Source organism: Triticum dicoccoides, chromosome 7A, assembly GCF_002162155.2.
Source record: "Triticum dicoccoides isolate Atlit2015 ecotype Zavitan chromosome 7A, WEW_v2.0, whole genome shotgun sequence".
In the NCBI taxonomy this organism is placed as follows: Eukaryota; Viridiplantae; Streptophyta; class Magnoliopsida; order Poales; family Poaceae; genus Triticum; species Triticum dicoccoides.
The window spans coordinates 634,029,503-634,039,776 of NC_041392.1; positions in this window are offsets into that span (position 1 = coordinate 634,029,503).

Consider the following 10,274-nt stretch of genomic DNA (forward strand, 5'->3'; position numbering starts at 1 on the left):
TCGTTTCGTAAAACGCTCGCCATTTCCAAACCGTAACTCCGATTCCAATGATCTTTATATCGTTTTCAAGCGATTTCATCCCCTCTATCCAGTGGCACACTTGGTTTTCCAAGTTGATGCCAGGTTCATGCATTTCCTGTCATATCTTGCATTTTGCATCCCGCATCGCATCCCGCATAGCATATCGTCATTTCATCATATTGCTTGGTCTTGCCCGTGGTTGATTGTATCCTTGTTGCTTGTTTGTCTTGTTGGGTAGAGCCGGGAGACAAGTTCACTACCGAGGAGTCCGTTGAGTTTGCTTGTGAGGATCCAGTCAACTCTGATAACTGTGCAGGCAAGATGATCATACCCTCGAAATCACTACTATCTTTGCTATGCTAGTTTGCTCGCTCTTTTGCTTTGCCACTGCTACGATGCCTACCATTTGCTTGTCAGCCTCCCAATTGCATGATTGAACCTCTAACCCACCACTGTCCTAGCAAACCGTTGATTGGCTATGTTACCGCTTTGCTCAGCCCTTCTTATAGCGTTGTTAGCTGCAGGTGAAGATTGGAGCCGTTCCTTGTTGGAACATTTATTTACTTGTTGGGATATCATTATATTGCTATGTTATCTTAATGCATCTATATACTTGGTAAAGGGTGGAAGGCTCGGCCTCTTGCCTAGTGTTTTGTTCCACTCTTGCCGCCCTAGTTTCCGTCATATCGGTGTTATGTTCCCGGATTGTTGCGTCCCTTACGCGGTTGGGCTATAATGGGAACCCCTTGATAGTTCGCCTTGATTAAAGCTTCTCCAGCAATGCCCAACATTGGTTTTATCATTTGCCGCCTAACCCCCCTTTTTCCCTTGGGTTTCCGGAGCCCGAGGGTCATCTTTATTTTAGCCCCCCACGGGCCAGTGCTCCTCTGAGTGTTGGTTCGAAATAGAGCCCTGTGCAGCGCCACCTCGGGGAAACTCAAGGGTTGGTTTTAGTTGTACGGATTGCTCATCTGAGTGTGCCCTGAGAAAGAGATATGTGCAGCTCCTATCGGGATTTGTCGGCACATTCGGGCGGTGTTGCTGGACTTGTTTTAACCTGTCGAATCATCTTGTTGTACCGAGATATCGAGTCTGATCGGTGTGTCTTGGGTGGAGGTATATTCCTTCGTTGACCGTGAGAGCTTGTTATGGGCTAAGTTGGGACCCCCCTGCAGGGATTGATCTTTCGAAAGCCGTGCCCGCGGTTATGGGCAGATGGGAATTTGTTAATGTCCGGTTGTAGATAACTTTAACTAAACTTAATTAAAAATGAATCAACCGTGTGAGTTACCGTGATGGCCCCTTCTCGGCAGAGTTCGGGAAGTGGACACGGTGTTGGAGTTATGCTTGTGCAGGATGTTCCTTTAGCTTCTCGCTCGTGCTTCGCCTTCTCTTCTCGCTCTCATTTGCGTATAAGTTAGCCACCATATATGCTAGTCGCTTGCTGCAGCTCCACTTATATTGCCGTACCTGTCCTATAAGCTTAAATAGTCTTGATCGCGTGGGTGTGAGATTGCTGAGTCCCTGTGGCTCACAGATACTACAACTCCAGATGCAGGTCCAGGTGTTTCTGCTCCAGTTGACGATTACGAGCTCAAGTGGGAGTTCGACGAGGACTCTCAGCGATACTACATGTCTTTTCCGGATGATCAGTAGTGGTGCCTAGTTGGGGTTATCGATTCAGGGCCTTGTCGCATGTTGGGGGTCTTTTCTATTTTGGCACCGTAGTCGGGCCATGAGTGATTTGTATGATGGATGTTATTTATGTACTCTGATGTGACGTGGCGAGTGTAAGCCAACTATGTTATCTCCCCCTTTTATTATGTATTACATGGGATGTGTAACGATTTCCCGACTTGCGACATTGCTTTCAATGCGGTTATGCCTCTAAGTCGTGCCTCGACACGTGGGAGATATAGCCGCATCGAGGGCGTTACACTTTCATAGGAGAGAGACGGAGGTAAACATGATCTCCGATCTCGAAAGCCAAATCACGGTGCTTACTATCATAGTAGCTCTTCTGACGGGATTGGCCTACTTTGAGGTTATCTCGAATGACTTTGCACATTTCTTCTGCCTCTGTGATTAAGTCATTATCCAAAAGCTGGCGTTCACCGGTTTCAGACCAGTTGAGAGGGGTACGGCACTTCCTGCCATACAGAATTTCAAAAGGGGCCTTGCCCGAACTTGCTTGAAAACTGTTGTTGTAGGAGAATTCAGCATAAGGAAGACAATCGTCCCACTTCATGCCGAAGGAGATCACACAAGCCCTGAGCATATCTTCAAGAATCTGGTTGACACGCTTGACTTGACCGCTTGTTTGAGGATGGAAAGCTGTGCTGAAGCGGATGTTGGTGCCCATGGCCTTCTGAAAAGAATCACAAAACTTCGAGGTAAAGATGCTGCCACGGTCTGAAGAGATTACTTGAGGAATACCGTGCAGAGAGACAATGCGAGAGGTATAGAGTTCCGCCAATTGAGCTACAGTGATCGACTCTTTGATAGGCAGAAAATGAGCCACTTTGGTGAGTTTGTCGATGACAACGAATATAGCATCATTACCACGCTTGGACTTTGGAAACCCAGTCACGAAGTCCATCTCAATGTGGTCAAACTTCCATTCTGGAATGGCAAGAGGTTGAAGGAGACCTGCTGGCCTTTGGTGTTCTGCCTTCACTCTTCTGCAGACATCACATTCATTCATGAATTGAGCGGTCTCGCGCTTCATTCGAGTCCACCAATAAACTTGCTTGAGGTCCTGATACATCTTTGTGCTCCCAGGGTGGATGGAGAGGAGAGAATTGTGAGCCTCGTTCATGATCACTTTACGAAGTTCACCTTTGGGCACAACGATACGATCCTCAAAGAAGAGAGTGTCCTTGTCATCAAGGCGGTAGCACTTGTACTTGGACTGACTCTTGGCAATCCCAATCTTCACCTTTTTCACCATAGCATCAAGAAGCTGGGCTTGGCGAATCTGGTCTTCTAAGGTAGGAGTGACTTGAAGGTTGGCGAGGAAACCTTGAGGAACAACTTGCAGATTAAGTTTGCGGAAAGCTTCACAAAGCTCGGTTGATAAGGCTTAAGAATCAGACTGTTGCAGTAAGCCTTTCTGCTCAAAGCGTCAACAATCACATTAGCCTTGCCTGGAGTGTACTCAATACTCGGATTATACTCTTGAATCATCTCGACCCATCGAGTTTGCCTGAGGTTGAGATTAGGCTGAGTGAAGATGTACTTGAGACTCTTGCGATCAGTGAAAATGTCCACTTTTCTTCCGAATAGAAGATGTCTCCAAGTCAAAAGAGCATGCACAACTGCCGCCAACTCGAGATCATGAATGGGGTAGTTCTTCTCATTAGGCTTCAACTGGCGAGATGTATAAGCAACAACTTTCTTCTCTTGCATCAATACTGCGCCAAGACCTTGGAGAGAGGCATCACAAAAGACCTCGTACGGCTTGGATTCATCAGGCGGAGTGAGAACTGGAGCAGTGATCAATTTCTCTTTCAAAGTGTTGAAAGCAATATCACACTCCGGAGACCAAACATACTTGACGTGCTTCTGAAGAAGATTTGAGAGAGGCTTCGCGATCTTAGAAAAGTTTTCAACGAATCTTCGGCAATAGCTTGCGAGACCGAGAAAACTGCGGAGTTGCTTCACGTTCTGAGGAGGTTCCCAGTTCACAATTGCAGACACCTTCTCAGGATTCACGGCAATGCCCTTGGCAGAGATGATATGACCAAGATAAAGAACCTCATCGAGCCAAAATTCACACTTGGAGAACTTGGCGTAGAACTGATGTTCTCTGAGCTTGTCGAGAACCAAACGCAAGTGCTTGGCATGATCTTCCTTGTTCTTTGAGAAAACCAGAATGTCGTCGAGATAGACCAAAACGAAGTCATTGGTGTAGGCATTGAAGATGAAGTTCATCATGCGAGAGAACGTCGGAGGAGCGTTGGCGAGGCCAAAAGACATGACAGTGTATTCATATGAACCAAAGCTTGTTCTGAATGTTGTCTTGGGAATATCTTCTTCACGAATGCGAATCTGATGATAACCCATGCGGAGATCAAGCTTGGAGAATACTTGGGCACCTTTGAGTTGTTCGAACAGCTCATTGATGTTGGGAAGTGGGTATTTGTTCTTGATGGTCTTCTTGTTCACTGGACGGTAATCAACACAAAGTCGGTCCGTTCCATCCTTCTTCTTCACAAAAAGAACACCACAACCCCACGGAGAAGAACTAGGCCGGATGAGACCCATTTTCTCTTGCATATCGAGTTGCTTCTTCATCTCTTTCAACTCTTCAGGTCCGATCTTGTAAGGACGTTTGCACACAGGTTCCGTGCCAGGCTCAAGATCAATAACAAATTCAACTGGCCGGTGCGGAGGCATTCCTGGGAGCTCTTCTGGAAAAACGTCTTGATATTCGCAAACGACTGGAATTTGCGAGATGGCATCCAATTCACCCTTCTCATTGAGAGAAAACAGACGGATGGAATTATCTTGAGCGGCAAAGACAATTACATCCTTAGACGAATGAGTCAATTGAATCTGCCTGGCTGCACAATCAAGTTGAGCCTTGTGCTTAGAAAGCCAATCCATCCCAAGAATAAGATCAATATTCGAGTTGCCAAAAACCATTGGAGAAGCCAGAAACTTGAAATCACCCATCAAGATAGAAATATCCGGAACCATCAAACTAGAACTCAGACGCTTAGCTGGAGAGACGACTTGCATAGCTCTAGGTAAAGCCTTAGTACTAAAATTGTTCTTCGATGCAAATGGGAATGACATGAAGGAATGCGATGCACCAGAGTCAAAAAATACTTTCGCGGGAATATCATTAACAGGAAGGTTACCCATGATCACATCTGACGAGTCCTCTGCCTGAGCTGCATTCATCAAATTGACCTTGGCATGCTTGGGGTTATGCTTGACCACAGCTGTACTTGTCGATCTGACAGGAGGAGGAGGAGGAAGACGCCTCTGGTTGAGACATTTGTTGGCATAGTGACCCTTCTGTTGGCACTTGTTGCACGTGACCTCTGAAAGCGGACTGTGATACGGAGCACTCGATCTTGGAGCTTGAGACGAAGTCTTATTCTGAAAGCCAGGGTTGGATGGGTGGAAGAACCACTGCCACCTTTACTCTTCTGCTGATACGGCTGACGGAACGGAGGAGGAGGAAGCCAAAACTTCTGCTGCTTGGCCACTTGAGTAGAGGAAGAAGGAGTAGCATCTCTGACTCGCTTCTTGGAAGCATCACACCTCAACTGAGCAGCCTCTTGCTTCAGTGCCATGTTGTAGAACTCATCGTATCTCAAGGGCTCGAAGAGAACAAGAGCGAGCTGAATTTCTTCTCTGAGACCACCCCTGAACTGATATATCATGCTCTTCTCATCAGGCACGTCCTGCTTGGTAAAGCGGGCAAGCTTCTGGAACAACTTGTTGTAGTCATAGACAGACAAAGAGCCTTGCTTCAGATTGCGGAATTCCTCACGCTTGCTTTCAACCACGCTCTGCGGAATATGATGAGCTCGGAAATCTCGACGGAAATCATCCCAAGTGATAACACATCCACCTCTGGAATCCTTGTACTGCTAGAACCATTCTGCAGCTTGATCTTTGAGTTGGAAGGAAGCGAACTTGACAAAGTCCTCAGGCCTGACGTTACTGCACTCGAAATGCTTACACAGATCCACAAGCCAATCGTCAGCATCGGTTGCCTCAACACAATTGCTGAAAGTCTTTGGCCTGTTAGCAAGGAACTGGTTGAGTGTAGCAAAGTGACTCTAATTACTGCCTTGACTCCCTTGACTGCCTTGATTGCGCTCTTGAAGAATTTGCATGATCAGCTGTGTGTTTGCATTGATTGCGGCCATCACAGCTTGCCATGCTTCCGGAGGAGGTGGAGGTGGTGGCGGATCAAGATTCGGAGTCGTGCGCGTTGGAGGAGCCATCCTGAAGAGGGTGACCACCATTAGCACATTGACAGATAAATATTGAAGCTGAATCCAATGGAATGAAAATTGCAACATATAGTCTTCACATCCGGACAAAATGAACGAATGCATTCCTCTTGAAATGGTCACATATCCATAAATTGAGAAGCCACGTAGAATTAAGGTAGAGAAATAAATCAACAAGGTACGAATCAAGAACGAATAATCGGTAAGAAATCCCAATCTCAAACCAATATCCATGGAAGAAGAACTAGAACTACTAGAATTCCCACAAATGTAACTCCCGAACCTTTCCGGTTATGCAATCAGGTGTTGGGGATACAGGGGAAGCATAATATCTCACCCAAACTAGCAAATCCTACATCCAGCTGTATCCATCCTTCAACACATAACCAAGAAACCTTCGGAAACCATCTACCTCAACCTTCGAAAAGCATCCGTTATACAAGTTATGGCGATACTCCCGAACTCCCGCCCCAGTACTGGGTGGCGACGAGGTTATCTCACCAACGAACTGCATAAAAGAGATTTTCCATGTCGGCGTACTAGACTCAGGTATTCCAGAATTGCAATGATAAAATTATGATGACAACACCTCAGAGCTCAACTCCCCGGGACACTTCCACTAAACCCCTGACAGGAGGCACCAAGACACTGTTCTCATCATAAAACCATCGGAACGATTTCAAGATACCCGCGTGATCCTAAAAAAAATTTAGTGAAATTTGAGAAGAGAAGAGTCAAAACTCTACATCAGGATGCCTTACTAGAGCGATGAGGAGACTGGGAAGTAAAAAAGAATTCCTAAGCTCTCCGATATATAATTCCTAAATGACTCAAAACATTTTTTCTAGACACAACTCGGCCGCTAAAAACGATCAAGCAATGGGGCTCCTAAGGTCGGGAAGGCTCTGATTACCAACTTGTCACACCCTCGATGCGACTATAGCTCCCACGTGTCGAGGCACGACGTAGAGACATAATCGCATTGAAAGCATATGTCGCAAGTTAGGCAATCTTCACAACATCCCATGTAATAATAATAAGAGGGGAGGTAACATAGTTGGCTTACACTCGCCACGTCAATCAAGTACATAAATAACATTACATCATCCAAACACTCATGGCCCGACTACGGCGCCAAAATAAAAGAGAACCCAACATGCGACACGGTCCCAATCACCCCCAACTGGGCACCACTACTGATCATCGGGAAAGGAAACGTAGTATCATTGAGAGTCTTTGTCGAACTCCCACTTGAGCTCGTACGCGTCTCCTGGAGCGGAATCATCGGGCCCTGCATCTGGTGTAATAGTAATCTGTGAGCCACAGGGACTCAGCAATCTCGCACCCTCGCGATCAAGACTATTCAAGCTTATATGTATGGCAAGGTAAAAATGAGTGGAGCTGCAGCAAGCGACTAGCAAGTATGGTGGCTAACTTATTCGCAAAAGAGAGCGAGAAGAGGAGGCAAAGCACGAGCGAGAAGCTAGAGAACAACCTGCGCAAACATTACTCCAACACCGTGTCCACTTCCCGGACTCCGCCGAGAAGAGGCCATCACGGTAACACACTTAGTTGATTCATTTTAATTTAATTAAGGTTCAAGTTATCTACAACCGGACATTAACAAATTCCCATCTGCCCATAACCGCGGGCACGGCTTTCGGAAGTTCAATCCCTGCAGGGGAGTCCCAACTTAGCCCATGACAAGCTCTCACGGTCAACGAAGGAATAGACCTCCTCCCAAGATGTTCCGATCAGACTCGGTATCTCGGTAACTCAAGACACTTCGACAGGTTAAAACAAGACCAGCAACACCGCCCGAATGTGCCGACAAATCCCGATAGGAGCTGCACATATCTCGTTCTCAGGGCACACTCAGATGAGACTAGCTACGAGTAAAACCAACCCTCAAGTTTCCCCGAGGTGGCTCCGCAGGCAGCTCAGTTCGGACCAACACTCAGAGGGAGCACTGGCCCGGGGGGGTTAAAATAAGATGACCCTCGGGCTCTGGTAACCCAAGGGAAAAAGAGGCTAGGTGGCGAATGGTAAAACCAAGGTTGGGCATTGCTGGAAAAGCTTTAATCAAGGCGAACTATCAAGGGGTTCCCATTATAACCCAACCGCGTAAGGAACGCAAAATCCGGGAACATAACACCGATATGATGGAAACTAGGGCGGCAAGAGTGGAACAAAACACTAGGCGAGAGGCCGAGCCTTCCACCCTTTACCAAGTATATAGATGCATTTAAGATAACATAGTAATATAATGATATCCCAACAATTAAATAAAAGACGTTCCAAGAAGGAACGGCCTCCAATCTTCATCTGCAACTAGCAACGCTATGAGAGGGGCTGAGCAAAGCGGTAACATAGCCAATCAACGGTTTGCTAGGACAAGGTGGGTTAGAGGTTTAACATGGCAATTTAGGAGGCTTTCAAGCAAGTGGTAGGCATCATAGCAATGGCATAGCAAAAGAGCGAGCAAACTAGCATAGCAAAGATAGTAGTGATTTCGAGGGTATGATCATCTTGCCTGCACAGTTGTCAGAGTTGACTGGATCCTCAAAAGCAAACTCAATGGGCTCCTCGTTAGCGAACTCGTCTCTCGGCCCTACCCAAACAAGACAAACAAGCAACAAGGATACAATCAACCACGTGCAAGACCAAGCAATATGATGCAATGATGATATGCTATGCGGGATGCGATGCGGGGTGCAAGATGCAAGGTATGATAGGAAATGCATGAACCTGGCCTCAACTTAGAAAACCAAGTGTGCCACTGGAAAGATGAGATGAAATCGCTTGAAAACGATATAAAGAACGCCGGAATCGGAGTTACGGTTTGGAAATGGCAAGCGATTCAAAATTGACACCGGTCTGCGATTTAAGCAAGTAGGCATCTAAATGCAATAAGATGAACATTCTACAGCACCCAAACATGACAACAAAATACATGGCAGGGATGCACACAAGATGCTTAACAAAAGTCTAGCACTGAGCTACGGCCAATTCATCCATTAACAGGTTCAAACAAGCATGGCAAAAACGCAAATGGTAAACAGATCTCAGACTTGGTGAAATTAACACTTGTATGAAATTTCAGATCATGAAGCCCTCTTCGGAGCAACAAAGCAACATGCTACAGGACCTGATTAAGACAAAGAAGAACATGGCATGGAGCTACTCAACAAGCTTAACAAAAGACCCTTAGTGACCTTGAGCCAAAAGGGATCACAAAATATACTAACAAGCACACAAACATAGCTAAAACACAATCAGTTTTCAGACTTAGTGAAAACTGACACATGCTGAAATATAACTCACGAAGGCATGTTAACGAGCTCGATGCACTCACTACGGTGCAAGTCATGGCAAGGCAAGCATACATCCCTTAAGAAGGCACAAAATTCAAGCTAGACATGGCAAGAACAAAGGCATAGCATGCACGGGTCAACTACAATAACATCGGCAAAATCGCAAACAAGTTGACGATCTGGCCAGATTCGCAACGAAGCAAAAGTAGAGCTCGATTGACTCACGCTAGGATGTTCCATAATTGCAAATAAAGACATTGGTGGATAGAGAACTACAAGATTAACAAAACTCCCTTATTGATCATCCTCAAAAGAGGCACGGATCACTAGGAAACAACAAGAACATATGGCATCACGAACTAAATAATCCCAGACTTAGAGAAAACTACTAAGTCCCTGAAAACAGATTTACCGGGTGCCTTACTTTGCAATCTTGCACAAGTCACCACACACATCACAAAAATGCATGGGTCGCACCTCTGGAAAGATAACAAAATGCTTAACAAAACATATGAAGGACTCACAGGCATATCATGAACACAATAATCATGGCAAAAATGACAAAAGTCTAAGATGAACTAGCAGATCTGACAATTTACTCACGAAGCCTCCTTCTAACAGCATTTCGGGCATCAAGATGAGCTCAAATGAAAATGATGCAATGGAACGGAATGATGTGCTTGTCAAGTCGAACATTTTGACATACTATATGTCCAAATCGGAGCTACGGATGCGGAGATATCACAGGTCAAAGTATGCATAAAAATTAGGATTCAGGGAACAAAAGCCAACCGGGGAATCCTCAGATCCAGATCTGGACGGCGCGGAAATCGAGGTCGCCAGATTTCCTGTTCACCGCCGGAGAAGTGGAGGCGGCCGGCGAGGTCGGGGTGGGATCCGGCCGGAGAAGTGGAGGCGGTGGCCGGAGCTCGGGGAACGAGGCGGCGGCGGCGGCGGTGGGCGA